Source organism: Podarcis vaucheri (assembly GCF_965113315.1).
Source record: "Podarcis vaucheri genome assembly, chromosome: 6".
Lineage (NCBI taxonomy): Eukaryota > Metazoa > Chordata > Lepidosauria > Squamata > Lacertidae > Podarcis > Podarcis vaucheri.
The window spans coordinates 62,599,322-62,621,024 of record NC_138764.1 but is presented as its reverse complement, the minus strand read 5'-3'; the positions used below and the strand labels follow the sequence as shown (position 1 = coordinate 62,621,024).

Genomic DNA, 21,703 nt, shown 5'->3' with positions numbered 1-21,703 from the left:
TCAGGAGGACCGAATGTGGGAAGAGTTGGCTGTACTTCTTTAGTACAGCCATAAAGCAATGGCATTGCCACCATTGGGTGACATCATTTTTATTAAGAACTGAACTGCTATTTGCCACCCATCTCTTGAAAAGTACCCAGCACTGAGACATGAGCATGCCGTTAGAGCTATCCATTAGCTACAATGGTGGAACAGTAATCACAATACCATCCTTTCTTCTGTAGCTATAAGAGAAGAGATTCTGAGCATAGAAATTCTGGGCTAAATTCTGATGCCATTAGACTAGTTCTCCTTTCAAGTCTGTGTTGGCAGCCTGGTGCCTAACCATTGAGCAGACCTGTTGAAATTGAACAAGCGTTGCTTCAATTCCCCACCCAATACTGCGTCTTATTTGATTGAGACACCCAAGTACTACAGCCATATTGCTAAACTGCTTAAACAAAAAGAAAAATACTGGAACCATAAATAACATTTTTATAGGATGAAAATTCACAAAACAGTGTGAAAGCTTTTGTTACACAGAACTCTTCCTTAAACCAGGTGTGTGTTTTTCCAAACAAGTTTAACCATTCATGTAAAATGTTGGGCTCAATCATAGTGGGATTACTCCTAAGCACTGAGCCCCTGTTCCAACTCTTGCACAATTCCCTGGATACATAGATCCAGGTTTGGGGCAAGGTCTCTTTGGTGATAGAACCCCAGCAGAGATTTAAAATAGCAAAACATGCAGCACTTCTAAGTTACTTCCAAAGTTCACCTTAGCATAGAGAAAGATCACACATAAAAATGGTTTACTTGCAAATCCCCTTCAAAGGCCAGGTTCATGTGCTTTTCCATACAACAGCAAGAAAAGACAGTCAGTATAACTTAGATTACAAAGTGGTAAATGTTTCTAAATTATTTGTGTCGAAACACAAATATGGCTTGTGTAAGCCATGTGGTCTAAGCGTGGAGCACCCAGCTTAGACCTGCTTACTGGTAGGCTCCACATAGTGGAATAGGAGAACCAATAGTTTGGTAGCCCTTCCTCCCAAGGTGAGGGGGAGTGACCTAGCAGAGCAACTTACTCTATGGTCTTAGCCCCTTCATGCATTAATTAGTTAAGCATGTTGGTTATATGAGGCTGAATATCCCATATATTTGACATGTCATGGTGTTGTGCTTTTCTTCCTAAACAAAACCATTTTGTTTTGGATTTTTGATTTTGCTTGGAATCACTAAGAAATTTATCCATGAGAAATTATCTTCATATCATAACCATGTTGTAAGGACCTGCTGCATGAAATAAGAGGGGGACAAGTGAGCATTAGGTCATTATTTACTGTTCTGCCCTGGTGAAACTGCTTTGAGGTACTACTAAGAACACCCGTTTTTCACAATTTTCCAGTCAATGAAACACAAGCAACAGGCAGTGCACCTCTGGTGCCTGTACTGATTGATGGTGCCCGTGAAGCAAAGTACCGATGTATCTGCTTGCCTTTCTTAACTGTGCAAGATGCCACTCGGTGGATCAAGCCAGAAGTTAATCTAATAAAGACCATAGACCTCAAGAGTGGTGAGCTGGATGTCCTGGAAATTCACCAGCAAGACACAATGGAAATACGTCCCCACCTGTTGTTTGTCCTCAGAACCTAATAATCACAGCTACACTGCCTCTGACTGTGGAAGTCTCAGAACAACTTGTCACATGGTTCCAGTTCCTTGTGGGGACTATGCTTAAACAAATATTTGTCAGTAAACTATTGCTTCATTGGAAGCAATCATTAGCAGAAAAACCAGTTGCTAAAGAATAAAGACAAGTTTATCCAGTTTTGTATGAAAAATTAAGCAATCAAACAATGGCCTTGAAAACTCTTAAGATGACATCAGAGAAACATCTGGCTCAACTGGTTAAGATTTAACTTTAGTTTTTAACACAGCAAATGCTTAAGTATTGCAGGGGGTAGACAATAAGATGCTTTATGGTCCTAAAGAGAGCCATAAAATATTTCAAGTCACCGAGAGCAGGGCGGAATTCCACCTTTTGAATGGGTCCAGTTTGTAGTTGATAATGTTTAGCTCCATGTCATTAAAAAACTCTGCTTGCTGATTTCTGCACACCAAACCTTCATACAGGAACAGGTCACGGCCAGTAACCACACACACAGAGGAAGGGTTAGATTCTGTAGTAATTATTCACACCATCACCAGCACAGCATGGGGGGGCAGCATTCTTGGGGCAACCAGGGCAAGGCAGCTGTGAGGTCAAGGGAACTCTGGGTTGGTGTTGGCAGCAGCCGCGAAAGGTCCACACACCCCTGTGGGGCTTCCCTGACCTTGCCCCATTCCCATCCCAGTGTGATCAGTACCACTGTTGTTCTGCCTCCTCCCACCAGTATACATTGCTGCTGATTCACACACATATGTACATGTCGGAGGTCTCCGGGGAAATGATGCTGTAAGATTAACCATGCAATATACAAAAGCTCTGTCTGTTTCACCTATGACAGCTGTTACACACATGCAAAATATTATGACCTGGGACATCCAAGTTAATTTGGATCAGGAATAAGGCACTGGTGGAAGGAGATCAATGCTTTCTCCCCATATTATTTTCCTGTTCCATGCTTTCCCCACCCTAAAGTTGGTTTTTACCTCATGCTGGTGGGGCAGGAATGGGCAAACCACTGATATCTTTCTGGTATGTATACATTTTCTTCAATGGAGCAAATAGCAGCTCCTGGAGGGCAATTTGGACCAATAAACGGGGGGGGGGGAGGATTTGTTCCTCCAATGCTATGGTCTTGATCCAAATCGAGGCATTCTGCAGGTTCTGTTAATATTTTTTTAAACACTGCAGGAGAAGCTCAGTAAATAACGAACATGCATGAACTCACCCTTAGTCAAGTAAATACCATTAACTTTCATTGCCTCTTATGTCTGCTGCATATCCAGAAAATGCAGCTAAATGATTGTGAACAGATTCAGATAAACTGCTACGACCGCTGATTAAAAAGTGCTTAAATACCAGTGAAAGTTAATGGCCCTTTGAGGTCTAAAATGCCTTACAGTTGCTCCCTGGAAAACTACTAATGCCAGTGTAGTCACAATGAAGCCAACAGGACTTCTCTGACACAATTGCTTAGAGAACTGCACTAAGCACACCAGGGTGGAGGCTATGAGAGAGGGTAATTTTTAAAGATCTGTGGTACAGACAGCAATTTCAAGTTTCACATCCAAAGACAGAAGAGAGATACACACATACACAAACATACACCCCCTTTTAAAATGATCAGGGCAGCATGTGCTCTGTCCCCCCCCCCCCCCCGGCGAGGTAGATCTGTGAGGGCAAAAAACAGGGCCTTTTCTGTGGCAGGCTTGCCGTCACTCAGAAGGCAAGAAAGAAAAATTTTTAGAGAGGCACTTCTTGTTTCATGATCTCAACTTCCTCATATTATGGTATTTGCACAGTTTTTGTTACTATTTCATTGATATAATTGAATCCCTTTTTACGCCTTTCTTAGGCTTTTGTTTTGTTCTACCAAAGGCAAAAATAAACAAACGAATGGCACAATCTCTTCTTTCACATATCGTCACCCAACATGCCGTGGTTTTCTTCTTCACAAACCAAAGCATTTTCACAAACAAATGTTTTAGGTGCGCTTACTTAGGAACAAGCCACACTGAACTCAACGGGGCTTCCTTCTCAGCGTGCAAACCCAGCATCTGGCTGTTCATGTTTCAGAACAGGAATGCCAGCTCCTTCGGGGCCATTTTGGAAACCCCCAACCAGCATCTGAGTAGGTCAGAAGTGCGGGCAAACCATGTTTCCCCCTTCGCTTGAGAAGTTGGCCCTCTGGTCTCCCTCTTCCTCGGAACCTTTTGGTAATTCTTGTCTCTCTCGCACAGAAAGCTTATCCGGAGGAGGAGGGGGGCCTGGCAATCCCGCTTGGCCAGTTCCAACCGGAGAAGACAAGGGATCCCCACTGCCTATAGCCACAAAGGCTTCCTCAGTGTCTAAAGAGCTGGCCGGCATGTGCACCGCGCCATCCCTGCCGGGTCGCTTCCACCTTTGCCTTGAAACATACTGAGAGGAGAGGTTCATTTTTTCCCCTTCTTTCCCCCTGAAGCCGGTGATGGATTTATTTCCTTAACAAAAAAGACAGAGAGTTTACAGTTCGGCTTTCACAAATGCATCTGATAGTTGTATAATCCCAGCAGGACAGGAAGATCCCACCCGCCGGGCCATTCTTCACCCCCCCTTTCCACCACCCCCACTACCCCCTTTCTGAGGCCTCAGACAGTCCTCAAACAACAACTGTCTGCAAGGCCCAGCTAATCCCTCACAGGTGACCTCAAGGCAGCCGACGCCTCTCTGTAAACTCTTGCATTCCACAGCCTGGCTTAACCCCTCATGCGCTGCGGAAGCACCCTGAGCTTTGTGGTTTGAAAGAACCCAGGAAGGCGGGGGGTGGGGGGGCAAAGAGAGGTAGTTCCCCCAGGTCAGGCCGGGCTGCAAGCAACATGGTGTTTTCTGAATCCTCCCTTCCACCTCTTTTGGTCAGAGGTTAAAAGCCTAATGTATTATTATAAAGCAAAAAAGAAAAAAAGACTAGCATTCTTCCCTATAAATCATTCTAACGATCTCTGCACATGTGGGAGCCAGACCATGCGAAAACCTCCTCCACTGCTGCTGCTTCTGTATCCTCCACGCTTTATTTACTTGCTGTAACTAGGGACTTCATGTTCAGCTATCTGATAATGAGGCACACATTTCCCCCACCCCCCAAAAAAGTGACACCTCTTTGCCTTCCCTTGGGAGGATGTTGCTCTGCTCTGGCGATGGAGAATGTCCCGAATGGTGTGGGGTTTGGTGTGCACACCTTGCGGCAGGAGGCAAGCTCAGTTCTTCTGAAGCCTCTGGTTTCTGCTTGGTGAACTTCATCCCTCTCCTCAGCCATGATCTCACCAGGTGGCCTAAGGCAAGCTGTTATCTCTCAGTCCCCCACGTGCAATATGGGGAGATTCATGCTGACCTATCTTGCAGGGTTAAACCTCTCCAAAGGTGCAAGCTCAGAGAGATCTCATTCCAAGCAAGCTACTTTATCTTTATCTAATTTGCTTCCTGCCCAAGGAAGGGAAATTGCCTCATAGTTTGTCACTATGCATATCGTTGAGTACCCTATTGCTCTTGAGGATATATGGCCCAGCTTGAGTTTTGTTTTTGTTTTTCAGCCCCACTGTTCACAGATGCAACCAGGGTTGCATGCCCACATGTTCGGTGGTTTCTGTATGATACTAAGAGACATTGTAGGTTTACTGTTTCTAACATAAGGATTACTACACGATTCAAAAAGTATAGGAAACACAAGTAAGCTAAAAAGATAGACGGACATTCAGTCATTTGTATAATGCATTTTATATACTTTTTTAAAACACGGGCACTATTCCTTCTGTTAGATGCACATGGGAATCTGTTAAAATCCCACATAAAAGAGGAATTTGGGCAGCCATTCTCACAATACGTTTTGACTCACATTTCCCAACTAGATGATTCAGCTGTTTGTCAGAAAAAGGAACATGTGAAGTTACTCCAAGATGCTGTAAGAAACCACAAGAGGGTCATAGAAGAGGATCTGTAGAGCAAAGGTAATAATGTTGATAGGAAACACTTTAAGGTTATCAAGCAGCCTTGCAATATGTGGACTTCCTCATTCACTGAAGGAGCTGCATTTTAGGTGACTAGTGCACTCTCAGTTTGAGTGCTGCTGTGGTAGGGTTGCCATATTTCAAAAAGTAAAAACCAGGGTACCCCAACAGTAATTTTTTTACGAAGACCAAAAAATTGTTGGTTACGAAAACACCAAACACTGTTTTTTTAATTGACTTGCCTAAGATCTAGGTCTAGGACAAAGCACTGCCTTTCAGAAATTCCCCCCAGATGTCAATTCCGCCTGTGAAATCCCAGTAATGTCCAGGAAAATCCGGGCATATGGCAGCCCTAGCTGTCATGAACAAATGTTCTACCTGTTAGAACCTTTGAAGTCTAGTGCAGTTTGTTCAGCTGGGGATGGGAGGGTGATTGAGAGGTCTTCATAGTAGTGTAAATAGCTTGGCTGGTGTGTTTTGAGTATGGAGGGATACCATGGTGAATTTCAGCATTGTCATAAATGCCTGTCACTAGTGAATGTAGAGGCTAAGCCAGAAAGGTGAGGGATATAATAATAGCTGCTTGTCAGTGAGATATAGCATTGGCATGACATAGAAAGAAATATTGTAAAGAACAAAGCACAAGACACTCAACAGTGTAAGTAAACTGGGGGCCACACAGTATCAGCAACTTGTCAGATGAGCATTTGTGTAGGTCAGTTAGGGTATTGTAGCACAAGATTATAACTAAATTGGCACCATAAAAAAATATGTGTCTGCTGATGCACACATGAAGAATTGTAGCATTTTTATTAAGAAGGCACAGAGATTAAGTGGGCAGGAACTTTTTCCCTTTTTTTAAGACACTTGCCCTGGGAGGTTGGTAATCTTGTTCAGGCTTTGCTTTACATTAGAATATGACTATTCAGGAGCATGGTGCTATGGATGCAGCCTGTGGTATTGCATTAAGAGTCTGTCACTGGGAGTGTGGTGATGCTTTATTGGATGGGAGCCTCCTGTTGCAGTTCCCTCGACATGTTTCCAGCCTTCCCTGCGCTTTTAACTTCAGTGAGACCTCAGGAACCAAATTATTTGTAGTGCAAATAACCTCACTCCGACAGGTATGAGAAGATAAAACTGGACCACCGGCTGACCGATCAATAACGAGTGTTTAATACCTGTGCTGAGATTTTTCTACAGAATGACGACAGCTGTGGAGAACAAAGGGCTCTTTTCTCTCTTGCACACTTTCATTTTCTTTGTAGGAGGGATGCCAAACTTTGGAGAGATCAAAGTACAAACAGTGTCCAGAGATGATCCCATACAATAAAAAAGGAAGAAGAAAAATAACAAAAATTGAAAGATTGCGTTAGGCTTGTTAACTTACGGCTAGGCTGTCATATGCTATGCAAGCTGTAATATGCCCCCTAGTGGCAATAGTGATAACCCATCTGGCTAGCTATTTTAAGGAGAGACGAGAGAGATAAAAGTTGAAAGCATTGGTTTTTTTGAAGATACGAGTGAGTAGATTTGGGATTCAGGGAGCCTGCAAATGTAACGTGGAGAAGATGTGACTTACATTCTCAGCTTGGCTACTGGAGTTTGTCAAATGTGCATTTTATGGGAAATATATCCTTCCTTCTATTTTCTGCGCTGTGGCATGAGTGCCAATAACAGCACTATCCATGCACAAGAAGGATGTGTCAGCAGGCTTGGAGAAAACCACAAGGTTTGCAGATGTATATAAATCTCTTTCACAATTGCTAAGGGGAGGGGAATCTTCCCAAAACAGCAAAGTGTGGACTGAGCATGCTCAGTAGCTTACATTTGGCAAAACCACCACCACCCCGTGTTGAAAAGCAGCCCTTACCCCCACTAATCTCAGAGTGTGAGATTGGTTCAGAGTGCTACTTGGCTGCCACTACATTATGGTAACCAATTAGAGAAGAGGCTCATGTATTTGCCAGTGGATTTTACCAAATGAGAACAATGGCAATAGAGTGAGCCAAGCTGGACAGAACAGAACATTTTCCAACATAGCCTGCCCAAGCAGCATAGAACTATGCAAAATTCACACCTCAAAATTCTCCACCTAGTTGTGGAACGAGAAACTGGGGACAATTTCCTACCCTGTGAGTAGGGAATAAATCTTCAACAGTTTCTTGGATTTAGGGTTCACCATTAACAGTGGCAATAGCACTTTTCTTTTGGTTTTGTGTGGTTTTCTTGCCGCTGCTGCTGCTGCTGCTGCACGTGACAACAGCAACTGTGCTGGCAGTCTGGCCACCATTTTGCGTCTTCCACAATGCTCTGGACTTAGCAGCATTCCAACATATTGTGGGGAGGAAATTGGTGGTCTGGAGAATCTCCAGAATGGCATATGGGGGAAGAAAGGGGAGATCATTGTGTCTGGAAAGCAGAAATGCTTGCACCCACAATAGTGATCATAATAGTGTGACACTGAATTCCTCCCATTGTCCTTATACAGCAAATGTATGGTGGTGGTGAGCTTGAGATAAATATATGCTATAAGGCACAGTATAGAATAGCCTAATAGCTCTTCCTTTCATTGTTGCTGCTGCGTTTACCAGTGAGGAATTGCATGTGCAGCTTGATCCTCCCCCAAGTTGGGATGGTTCAGGGGGAACAGACAGGATAGGTCCTGTCACTGCTGCTACCTACAGTGCCTGCTGCTTGAGGCAGATGCCTTACTTTGCCCAACGGTAGGGCCAGCCCTGGTTGTGCCAGTGCAGAAGAGAAAACTGGCACCAAGAACAGAGTTTCTTGGCTTACAAAGGAACCGAGGTAAATGGGAGATGGATTTCCACCAAAGTGGTGGCGACAGTCATTGGAGGGGAAGAGGGTGAGTATCAGTGGGGTTCACAGTACCATCGCCTGTCATCAGAAGCCTGGAGGAAGAGTGGCTAAAAGTAATTAATTCTGTCTGATTTTTGTGTGAACATCAGCTCGTCAGTATGCCACTGATTCATTTCTCATGAAAGTAAATCACATAGAAAGTGGAAGGAAACATAGAAAGCCTCTTGGTGTCAAGAGAAAATTCACAAGGATGTCAGGGTTGTTGACTAGGCTTTGTCATGCATCTTGATTTCTTGCTGAAAAAGGGCCAGAAATAAATTGTGAGGGGAAAGGAGGAAGAAAACCCTGCTTTAGGCCTTCTTAAATGATGCAGCCCGGGGCCGGAAAATAAATATTGGCAACCCAGGGGTGCCTCTGAGAGGAGCAGAGGGATTCCATGCCCCACCCCAAGTATCAAACCACATGAGATTATGTAGTAGACAGCAACACCGTATCAAAAATGGTAGAACCATACCCACTTCCTCTCCCAAACTCTTAACCTACTTCAGGTCCTGAGGTCATTACACTGTATATTTCTTCACCCTTGATCCACAATTATTGATTGCCATTTGCAGGGATGCCGGACAATTCTGTTGGTATTTCCATTGGAAATTGAAATGGGGGGGGGAGAAATTGGATTTGGCTGTGGTAAAGTAACAAATTTCTTAAACAGGGTCAAGATGGCCTACAGACATTGAGGTTCCATCTACTCTATCCTTACAATACCAACCCTGTAAGGAAGATTAGACTAAGAGAGAGTGGCTTGTTTATGTGAGCATTGCTATGTGTTTTTTATTGGTTGAAAGCCGCCCAGAGTGGCTGGGGAAACCTAGCCAGATGGGTGGGGTATAAATAAATTACTACTACTACTACTACTGATCTGGGAAATTCAAGGCACACACAGAAGGACACACACACACACACACACACACACACACGGGCCTATGGCTATAGCATTCTTAGATTAATGCCCTGATAATACTATTATGAAAAAATTAACCTTTCTAGACCATTTATACAAATAGTCTTATATAAATTAATTTTGTTCCCCTATCATCTTTGGGCTAGAGCCGCAGTAGACCCAGGCCTCATCTGCACTATTCATCTAAGGCAGTATCATACTACTATACCCGTCAACCACCCTGGAAAAAAATGGGACATCTTTTCTCACGTGGGGAAAGTGGACAAAATGGCTGCTGTAATCTTGTGCAATTTCAGGCTGCACTTTCTTCGGGCACAGTGCCCAAAAATGTGCATTTTGGGGTGCCGTGTAAGATTGCTGCCCCGATACAGCACTTTTGCGATCTTGCACGGTGCCTCAAAGCGTGTGTTTTGGGGTGCTGTGCCTGAAAAAAAAGCATTGGGGGGCACAATCTCGCCTAGATCAGGAGCAAGGCCCTGGAAGAGGGTGTCCCAGTTTTCGACCACTTCATATTGGAAGGTATGCACTGTATTTTTCGCTCTATAGGACGCACTTTTTCCCCTCCAAAAATGAAAGGGAAATGTGTGTGCGTCCTATGGAGCGAATGCAGGCTTTCTCTGAAGGCTGGAGAGCGAGAGGGGTCGGTGTGCGCAACCTCGCCTTCGCTCCCGGAGCCGTTCTCGGGGCTGGAGTCAGGGGAAGCTCAGGCTTCCCCCGCCCCAGCCCTGCGGCTAAAAAGGAACCAAGACAGTGAGTGGGATCCATCCCGCTAGCTGTCTTGGCTTCTGCCAAAACCACGTGCAGCCTCTCCCGGCTGGAGAGGTTGTGTGTGGCTAAAGAGGAAGCCAAGACAGCCAGCGGGATGGATTCCCCCCCCTTTATCCCCCCCCCAAAAAACCTAGGTGCACCCTATGGTCCGGTGCGCCCTATAGAGCAAAAAATACGGTACTTCTTTAAATAGTTACTATTTCCCCAAAGAATCTTGGAACTGTAGCTTGTTAAGGGTGCACAAAGTTGTTAGGAGATCCCTATTCCCTTCACAGAGCTACAATTCCCAGTGTTCACTAGGAAGAGAGACTGACTGTTAAACCACTCTCAGAACTGTAGCTAAGTGAGGGGAATACAGCTCTCCTAACAATTCTCAGCCCCCTTAACAAACTACTGTTTCCAGAATTCTTTGGGGAAAACCATGGTTATTTAAATTGGGGCCACAGTATCTGCAGTGTGTGCAATGGGACCAGACATTCCTGTCAGCTGCTAAAACTGACATTTGTCTCTGGCACTTGGGTCTTCTGACACAAGTGAGGAGTCGGAGAAGAAAAATGGAAAGGAGCAGATCTTGTTGCCTGATGTTCCCTTCCATCACACTCTCTTTCAGTTTTACCTGTTTTAAATGCCCAAGATGGTGCGAACCTCCCTTACCTTGGCGTGCTGAGCATATTTCTAAAAGAAGAAAGGCTGCCAGAGAAACCAAAACAGCAGGATTTGTCTGTGAACAAACTGTGAAATGCAACAGACCATCTTTCAGTCCCAAATCCATCTAAGCACTGGTCACCCGCAAAGGATTGATAGCAAGGATAATAATAAAAAAGTGAACATTTGTTTCAAGAGCTCACAAAATATCCCCAAGGCACCAGTTATTTGGTACCTGATTCTGTAAACATCCAGAGGCAATCCACTCAACTTTCATGAGGCATTTCCTGTCTGATCAGTGCTCCATTTCTTTTTTAGAGTCTCCTTCTTACCATTGAGACCCATTAGCACTTTCTTCCCTGTGCCAGACACACTTGAGCTGAAGGGTTCAGATGGGTCAAGAATTCAGAGGCTTAGTTTGGGTGGCTGTGGGGGCTGGCGAGGACGGAGGCATTATTCAAGGTTTGGTTCAAAAGGTTCCAATGTTTTGTTTTCATTCTGTGAGCCACATTGGAGGTTTTGTTCTAGTGGCTACTTTTGAACTTCTGTTTGGACAGATATTCCCAAGGCCAGCAGTAATGTTAAACTGGCCCTCATATCCTCTGTGCAAGCTGCTCCCTGCCCTACATAGAACATCTGCTTGGCATGCAAAATGGTTCCTTGTCCAGGTAGGGCTGGGAGATACCCCTGTCTGAAATCCTGGAGTGCCGAGCTACGTGGTCTGTCTCAGTCTAAGGTTATTCACACACCCCTCCCCTCCATGCTTTTAAGGCACAGTTTGCCCTTTAAAGCTCTGTGTCCAAGCAACCTTCTTTTTCTTGTTCTGGAGCTTTAGATCCATGACAACCTGTTCTCCAAAGCTGAATCGGAGCAAACAGCAACCCGCAAAACACCTGAATTCACTATCGTTGTGCTTCACCTTTAAAGAGCAGGTTTTTCATGGGGAAAGCTCTGGAGCAAAAACATGGAGCTTTAAAGTGCAGACCTTTGCCTGGAAAGAGTGGGGCAAAAGGTAGGTATGTGTCATGGACTGGCTAGATGCATAGGAGAGGTGGAAAGCCCCCCAAGGGAACCCCCAGGGGAAGAAGGCTCAGAGCCAGGGGATTGGTGGTGGTCAGAGGGCAAAGAGGGAGCAGACTGGGAGGAGGTGGTGTTGGAAGCTGATGAAGTAACAGGTTTTAGTGATCAGGAAGAGGCTGTGGCAGGCAGCAGTCCAGAATCAGAGGCAGAAGCAGAGAAGGATTCAAGAGGCAGAGTGGAGGCAGGCTGCTGAAGAAGCCAGGGAGTCTCCCTCTCCTGCTGTGACCAGCTCTCCCTTGGTCTCCCAGAACATGCAGAGGTATGAAGAGGGCAGAGCAAAGACGGGTTAGGTGAAAGAGCCTCAGATTGCTTTGGAAGAAACTGCGAGAGGAGACGACTTAAGGAATGGTGGGAAGGTGGGGACCTTCAATCCTCGCAAATGTCTTGTTAGGGCAAGATTAGCTGGGAAGAGTTGCTGTGATCACTAGACCTGTTTTGGTTTCTTTGAATAAAGTTAACTTCAATGACACCTGCCCAACTCCGGCTCCTGATATTATGGATGAGCCCTAACTACATTCCCACGTTCCTATGCCACACTATTGACAAAACAAAAATATGTGTGCAAAGGAGCCTTGAGAACATAGGAAGCTACTTTATACTGCTTTATAGCAGCTCTCCAGGGTTTCAGATGGGTCCTTCCCAGCCCTGCTTGGAGCTACCATGGATTGAGCATGGGACCTTCTGCAGGCAAAGCAGATGTTCTCTGTATGGTGGGGAGCAGCTTGCATAGTAAATGTGGAGACCACTTTAAACACTACTGCTGGCTGTCTGGTAGTCCTCAGGCGTACTGCTGTCACTTAGCTACACTGCATCTCTTCTAACCTAAGCAAAAGCTGCTTTCTTAGGGTCAAAGAGGAGATCAGTGGCAGGACAGCAAATTGGCTCTGTAAGCTTCCCAAGCCTCCATAGAGACCTGGCTTACAACTGATGCCAACTTGCAAGCTTGACTCCTGTTCTCTATGCACGTGTTTCCATGCCTGCTTCCAGTTATCAAAGCACCATCGATCTGACTGTACCCATCTATCCTCAGTCACTACTGACTGACTGCGGTGACAGGCTTGCACTGCCAACTTACATCACATTGCAGTTACCAAAGTCTGATTCCGACAACATCAGTGGAATCCAGAACACAATTTCTTTGATATGGAAAGATAGCTGAATCTGCTGCTCCATCTGACAGGCTGGTAGACATTAATAATTACGTACTATTTAAGGCTGATTGTAAATGAAGAGGTGGAGGTGTCGGACAGATGTGGCACTACTAGATGGATTATGATTAGATTAGCACAGTTCCCTTTGACAGTATGTGAGCAGCACTTTAATAATTCATTGTGAAAGCTCAGCTCTCCCTCACACTTGCTGAGAGTGCACACAAACACAAGTTGCTTCCTCGCGCCACAGCCAAGTTGCAGATCTGTATTTCCTGATCTCCAGTTTTAAATTAAAAGTATATGCCAATGACATATTTATAAAGTATCAAACCCATCCATTCCTTGCTAATGGGAAATGGATGGAACTTGACACAATCAGCTTGCAAAGAGATACTAGCCTAATCACCTGCACCTTATAAGAATAATCTCTAAGTGGCCAGACAAGAAGAAAAAAACCCCTGTAAACTGGAAGAGAGTTTGTATTTTTATCTGTCAGGCTCCCTCTGTCACAAAGGATTAATATAGGGTATGTATTGTGTCTTACTGCATGTTGATTTTATTTAAGCTGCTCGGGGAGGATATCCCGAAAAATGTGAAATCCTTAATACTGGTTTTGTTAACAGCGGCAAAAATGTGCATGTGTGTTCAGGTAGAAAAATTCACAGATTTCATCTATATGGGGATGGAGTTAGCAGAAACAGACAAATTGACAGATGTGGTTTACAGAAGAAACAAGTTTGCAAATTGTTAAGTTTGCAGAGAGGTGGACCTGCTTTGCTAATTACTGGGATGCAAATTATGAAAATGTAAGGCTTGAAATGAATTTATTTCTATAAATAATGAAACAACAACAACTTTATTATTTATATGCCACCCATCTGACTGGGTTGCCCCAGCCACTCACAAAATATTAAAAACAATAAAACCTCAAACATTAAAAACCTCTGCCTTCAGATGTCTTCTAAAAGCCATATAGTTGTTTATCAGTTTGACATCTGATGACAGGGCATTCCATAGGGCGGGCACGACTACCAAGAAGCCCCTCTGCCTGGTCTCCTGTAAATTCACTTCTTGCAGTTTTGTATACTCTTAATGATGTCACAGGGGACTGACGTGTGGGACTTTAGTAAAAACTGTGTAACTCCTACTATAACAACACACTGCTGCCCTTGATTTCAGTTTAATGCTTCTCTCTTGGAGAACCAGTGTGGTGTAGTGGTTAAGAGCGGTAGTCACGTAATCTGGGGAACCGGGTTCGCGTCTCCGCTCCTCCACATGCAGCTGCTGCGTGACCTTGGGCCAGTCACACTTCTTTGAAGTCTCTCAACCCCACTCACCTCACAGAGTGTTTGTTGTGGGGGAGGAAAGGAAAGGAGATTGTTAGCCTCTTTGAGACTCCTTGGGTAGTGATAAAGCAGGATATCAAATCCAAACTCCTCCTCCTCTTCTTCTTCTTCTCCATGGACTTCTCCAGGGCTGTCTTTAGCATATGCACCACCAGGGTGCAAAGATCCACCCAGCGCCCCCATATTTAGATTAACCATCCCCAAATTAACTTTTCTAGAGCTTTTTGAGGGAGGAAGTCAAAGTTGTTGACCTTTTTCGGGGGGGGCAAACTCATGAGCTTTTGGGGGCGGGGAATCGCTCACCTGTAACAATGATGCAGCAGAATAAACTGCTTTTGTTCCCTGACTTGTCAGGAATATTTGATGCTACAGAGTAACAGAGCAACGGAGGAGGGGGTGGGGACTTTTGCTCCATTACTTTTCACTGCCACCGATCTAGAGGGACCAGTATACAGTAGGTATACATTGAGCCCCCTCCAGAATTCGGCACCCAGGTGATCCGCACCCCTTGCACCCCTGGGTAAAGACAGCCCTGCCTGCTTTCATTACAAAAACCAGCAAAAATGCACAAATTTTTCTTTAAAATTCTGTGGGCAGTATCCACTTATTTAATTCTGAAACCTGAACTGGACACAGCCATGCTTCTAAATTCACACTTCTTTGAATTTTGCAGTGCAGTTCTTCAGCCAGGTACTGTGCATAAAATGTACAGACTAGTGTATAGGGTACACATGAATGCAGATATCCGTGAAAATAATATGCGTATTTTAAAAGAAATTCGCACAAAGTTGCTGATGAATTGTCATGAGAATCCCCCCTCTTTTTGGCAGACTGCTGTGGAAATGCTGAGAACTGAACCTAGGCCTGCAAAAATGAGAAAAATTGGCAGATTTGCCCATTCCTAGGGAACTTTCATGGCATCGGCTGCTATGATGTTGTATCTCACCCTCTTCTCTGTTACCATTTCCCCTTTAGACACTTTACTCTTCCACCTCACTCAACTGACCCAATGCATCCACTTCCCCATGTACACTCTCCCCTGAATCTTTCTCTAATCATTCTTGGCTAACTCAGGTTGGCTGATTAAAGAATTATTTAATGTTAATTGTTTGAAATATGCTTCCTACAAATTTGGCACAACTACGTGGAGCATATTTTCTTTTGATCTGCCAGCGAAAGACACTCTCAGCACCTTGATCTAGCACCCACCCAGGGCTTCCAAGTTCAGAGTTATAAATAGATTTGCCTTTAGATGACAACAGAACACTGAACTGACATTTTCAGGGAGCAAACTACACTGACACCAAGAGATCTTTCTTGAGTGGCTATTATTTTCTATTGTGCCTCACTTTTCAACCCTGATTTTGAACCCCCGTTTCACTTCCAAATCTCTCCACAATTGGGAGGTCTTTCTTTTAACCCTTCACATCTGTATTAGATTTAACTATCTTGAATAATTGTGTTATCATCTGAAAATGTTGCCACATCAATGTTCAATAACCTTCCACAGGTAATTAATATGCTAACCACAAGCCCTTGCACAGATCCCTGGGTATCCTGTTGTCTCTTTCCATCATGACTACTGACACTTTGAGCCACACCTCGGTCTTCTACAAGTTGAACCTGTTGCAAGGTGACTCCACGGAAAGGTATTCAGCTTTTATCGCTATGTTCCTTATGACCCTTTAGTAATAGTCCTTGCCAAAAACATTATTGAAAATATACTGTGTCGGCTAGGACAGTATTTTCCTCATCCTTTAGTACAACTAAGATGAATGCAACCTAAGGTTCCCCAAGGCTTTTTTTGCCTGCTTAAATGACAATTTATGTATTTGTTTTATTTCTAAAACTTACACCTTTCCACAATCCAATACACACAGTGGTTTACAAAACTAAAAACCAAAATTGACAAGGGAAGTATAAAAGCACTAAAAACAATACAACTCGAAAGAATAAGCACTGAGTTATTTTGCTACTACTTGGGCTTCACTTCAAATTCATCTCCCGCCGCCCCTTTCTTTGTGTTAAGTCATTCCATATCTTGATTGATCTGCCAGGCTTCAGGTGCTGGCAGAGATCCATCTCCCATACGGGCAAAGTTTCCAGTTTTCCAGATACGGCACTTTGCAGTGTTGCGGGGCAATGCTAAAAGTGGGCGAGCACCAACCCAGAGGTAGCTGCTGTTTCGTGGTAAGCAAAGAGATCTGTGCACATATGTGAAGCTTGTAAATCACATAGAGATGAAAGGGAGCCTGAACGCAAGCTATGATCATACGGTCTAATATATTTAAAATACGTGTGCGCCGAACATTTTATACAATATGTCACAATCAAAACCATATTACTTTGCCATATGTGCAGCTTTCTCTTGACTTGTTTCTGATACAGACGTGACTTCTGAGTAAGACCCCCTGCTCCTTTCCTCAGATTAAGGGGATAAAATAACATGTCTGCTAATGTGCGTAAAACTAAAAGCCACATAGGAATTGCCATATCAGTAGCAGCCAGCCGTAGATACCACCAAGAGCCCTGCCACTCTTGGCTTGCCAAGCAAATGACCAATAATATAAGCTATCTTTGGAGGCTGCATAGTGATCTCAAGCAAGTCAGCATCCACACATGGCATCCTTGGGCAACTTGCCCTTTGCCCCGCTTTGAAAAGGTGTATGAGTCTAAGAGCCGCCATTTTGATTGCCTATGCCGCCTTGGAGTAGCACTGCATCAGAGATTCCCCAACCCTGAAACAAAAGCCTTCAAATATAGGACTGCACTGTGACAGCTCTTCAAAGACTATCCTCTGTAAATTAGATCACGTGGCCGCTTCAGAAGGGTGTCATAGATATTGGAAGAAAACAGATCTTGATTCCAAAAGTCTCTACTCTAGTGTTTGATGCCTCATTTCATTGAGTTAAAAATGAACTTTGTAAATTCAGCTGGTTGTTTCTGCTTCAGCTAGTTGTTGCCTCTTAGCTCAGTGTTTTTTTCCGTTGGTACTGGAGATAATTGTTCATCTACATTTCACCTGCTTTATTCCTACACATGAAGGAGCAATGAAGGAACATAGTGAAGCTACTATTGTTAGTGTTGCTTGCTAACTTAACAAGATTAATTTATAATGAAAATGTTTTTGGAGCGATCCATTTCAGAGTACAGGCAGGAAACTCAATCCTGAGCTAAAGTATTTTGTTTTGAAGCTCGGTGGAAACTCATTGTTTCCACACGTTTGTCTAAACCTCTTTTAAAGCTGTCTAAGTTGGTGACCAACCCTACACCTCATGGTTAATGAATTGCATAGTCTATGTATCTGCATATGAAAAAGTACATCCTCTTGTTTGCCTTGAATCTCCCATAATTCAGCTCCACTGAATGGTCCTGGGTTCCAGTGTTACGAGAGAGCAAGAAAAGCCTCTTATCCACTTTCTCCACACCTTGCATAATTTTATAAACCTTTCTTCTATGTCCTCTTTACTCTCCGGCTTTCCCTCCTTCAAAACCATGGGCCATTCACTATATTTCTGCCTAACCTACCTCACACGGCTGTTGTGATAATAAAATAGGTGTCAAGAAGAACCATGAACATCACCCTGAGCATGCTGGGAGAAGGTTGGAATACTACTGTAATAATTATTATTTTTTTTAATGTGTCTGGCTGCCTTAATCTTAATACCACTGTGGTGATACAAACTCTATACTGCTATTCCTTAATATCTTTTGAACCTGAGGGTGCATACAGATGTTAACATTAAAACAGAAATCATGGCGGATTTTTCTACTCTGGGGTCAGGCCAGTTTCCTACAGCTTTCATAATGTAAATGACAGATGTACATACCAGCAAATCAAACGCGGGATCATTTATCAGTTTTATCTCTCCCACTATGCTTCAGGCAGGCTCTGACTTTTTAAAACAAAAAAACACCACACATACAATATGTGTTTATTAATTTAAATGTTAATTTTTTAAATCTTACGTACTTTTTAGAGGGGAACGGGGGAGGAAGACTATCAGATTTTAAAGAGTTGTAAAATTTAGCTGAGATGCAGTGGGGAGGTGTGTTAGTGACATCACAGGTGCAAGCCAACCAGGGCTGTGCCTTGTCGGCTTTTGGTGCAAAGTCTCATAACTGGTTTTTCCCAAGTTCAGCCCTGGAGGGGATAAAATGAACAGTTTGAACAGAATACCATGAGTGGGCTCAAATAATGTCTTGCTCGTATATATCCCAAGTGATGAAACATAATTGTCCATTATGAACTGTTTAAATCTTTCTTCAATCCGACTAATATTTTCTCTTAAATTTAGGGAAATGGGTGCAATGAGTTCCACATATGAAATGTACTGAAAACAAAAAAAAGTAGCATAACATGATCAGCAAACAACAGACCCTGTGGTATCATAGCCCCACAGCAGGACTCCAGCCCACATAGTCCCCATAAGCCAGTGCCACTAAGCCAATAGCATTTGCAACCCTGACTTGGCATTTCACACAAATGCATATTGCAAGATTGAACATGGATCTCTCAGCAGCACATTTTCATTTGAACTAAGCTCAAGTCTATATTCAGTCTTTTCTTTTCAGTCATGAGGTCTAGAATCCTTGCTGTATGCATTGTGTTCTCTATGCAGCCCTAACAGAACCTTTGTAGCCTGTAAAACACAGCAGTGTGATGCTTTGGGTGACAGATCCTGTCTCCTCCTCTACATCCCATCTCCTGTCTGCCGGCTCCATTCATGCCACTCTCGTGTGTGATTCAATGAGTTTTCTGCCATGTGCTGGTCGCTAGCCTGGCAGAGAGCCTCCCAGCTGCTGGGAGCAGCAGGCTTTGCCACTTATTAGCCCTGTTTACAGAAATGGGAATTTGCATGATGAAAATAACCTGGGACGGATTTTGATTTTACTGCTGTTGGCAGAGGGCTCGGGGAAAAAACGGTGCATAGTCAATTACTGGAATTTTTTTAACACAAATAATATTTTATGTGATCAGCAGGTTGGCTCAGGGCCTGGGCATCGCGCTCCAACGGCACTTATGAAAGGAACAAGCCATTGATTGTGCTGCTGCACACAGGAGCCTGTGGGCAGGTGCAGCTTTTGTTGACCTTAGAACACAGCTCCCTTGGCTCGCAGCTTAACCCATACAGAGAAAAACCTCAGACGTGGCTTTCTGCGCACTCTGCCAGTTTGGTCCCTTTCCCCCACCGTCTCAGGGAAACAGCACCCTCCCCTCTCTACAGGCTACTGAGCTGCATATTCATAGCTCACCTTCTACAGGAGTCAAACAGCTTTGGCAGCGAACAGGTTAGCAAATTGGAGCAAGGACCTATTAACAAGTCTCCACTGTCTGTTATCATGTGACTGCGTTCCCAGAAATACCGAATCTGGAAAGCAGGTTTCCTGGAAGGCCATTCTGGAGGTAAAGAACCATAAACTCAGCAGAGCCAGCTTGCCTAGAGGCGTGGTGCTGGGTACAAGAGTGTCTTAATCCCAGCTCCTTGCGCCAAGAGGAGCTCCCATGGCTGTGGGCGTGGTGCAAGAGCCAAGAAAGCAGTCTGGTGACCTCACTCCTTTCCCTCAAGGACCACACCAGGAAAAATACCACCAACCCTCAGCCCCACTCAGCCTTCCTTTCCCCCTTAAAAGAAAAAGAAATCTTTTCAATGGGCGATGGTGACCAGATTCCACGCTTGCTTTTTTAGAGGTCACTTGGGGAGGTCTGCTGACAACAGGTCTGGCCAACTTTATGGTTAGGAATAACTCTCATAATGGGAGACAGGCAAATCAAGCAGGGAATCGCAGGCATTGATTATGGTGCTATGTGACCCAACATTTTCCAGTGTGCAAATACATATTTATATATAATATATTTCATTGTTATATTTTATCCCATTTCCCCCCACCCTGAGGAACTTCACGTCACATATGTACATCTGTTCCCAGGTCCTCTGACCTCCAGGAATTGGTCTCTAAAAACTCTCACCCCTTGAGATTAGGACCTCTGGGCAAGTTCAGGACACCTTGGAGCCATGAATCTGGTTGCCTTCAGAAGAAATGCCACATTTTGCCTGGTGATCCTTGATTTAGAATGTTCTCATTTCTCTGCTCCTCTTATCTACTTTGCTGGACTCAGCATTTAAGCAACCCAGTTCTGTACAGTCTTGCCCTGTGGCAAATCATGGGTTAATCACACACCAGGCATTCACCCCAGATGTTGCTCTCTACAGACACTTTGTAAAGTGACCACCTCTGACTTCAAATGGATTGTTAAATGTCTCCATAATAATAATCGCTTTTCTTTTTAAAAAAAAAAAAAGAAAAAATCCAGCCGCTTGGTACAGAAAGCAGTTAAAATAAAAGCACTATTGTTGCTCCGGGACCCAAGGGAAATAACATTCCTTCCCTATTTAAGAAATTTTTAACACCTGGATAGAATTTTGCTTACTTCAGTTGCATGTATCAAAGTTGTTTCCCTCCTTTCTTGAAGTGCAAAGTCTGGCTTAAGCCTACGGGAGCCTGTGGCCAAGCCTACACGTGTCTCAATTCACAAGTTGCACTAACGTGTATAAACCTACCCATATAACTGCAGAGATGTGATATTCAGGATCTTTGAACCAGAATTTGCTGCATGTCACAGAGGTTGTTTCACTGTATCAGTACTAGAGATGGGCAAATATGTCAATTTTCATTCCTCATTTTCCCAATCTTGAATTTGGTTCACAACATTTCCACATCAGTTTGTGATTATTGTTTTTAAGTCCTCATAAAAATCAGTACCTTAGCACCAATTTCTCCTAATACACAGATATTTATATGTGCTTTTGCCTAACCTACCATTTTTTGCAAGCAATTTTTCCTATTATAATGCATTTTTGTATGTTATTTTTGCCGATATATGCAATTATATGCATGCTTTACAGTGGGAGCCCTGTTTTTGACAGGCATTCCCCTAGCAGTCTGGTCCTCTGCCATCATTCCCAGCTATTACTCACAGATGGGCTGGTGTGCAGATTATACTAGTTATTTGTGCAGCTAGATAGAAATCATGTGAAACAACTGGTGTAGATATACCTAACTTTGCTTTACACCAACATACGCATTTCTGTGCAGATTACTTGGCTGGAGAACTGAACTACAAAATTTGGTGAGGGGCGGATTTTGAAGTTCTTATTTAAATGCAAACTGAATCTCATTTCTCCTTCATTCCGAAACAGTACACAGTTACTTGGGGGAATCAGGGAATGCAACTGAGTCACAATGTGGCTTTAAACGGAATAATAATGATTTACTTGCAGTGCTGAAATGGCAACTGGTGAGTA

The 21,703-nt window shown here is 43.8% G+C and overlaps 2 long non-coding RNA genes across 2 annotated transcripts in view; both read right to left on the bottom strand.

The window, feature by feature from the left end:
- LOC309534623 overlaps window positions 1–21,703 on the bottom strand; it is a 30,108-nt gene that overhangs the window by 6,392 nt on the left and 2,013 nt on the right. The window lies entirely within an intron of this gene.
- LOC309534620 lies at window positions 452–14,779 on the bottom strand. The gene is made up of 3 exons (XR_014220806.1): window positions 14,700–14,779; window positions 5,517–9,127; window positions 452–4,128 (listed from the first exon to the last, which is right to left on the bottom strand). It is a non-coding gene; the product is annotated as an uncharacterized lncRNA (long non-coding RNA).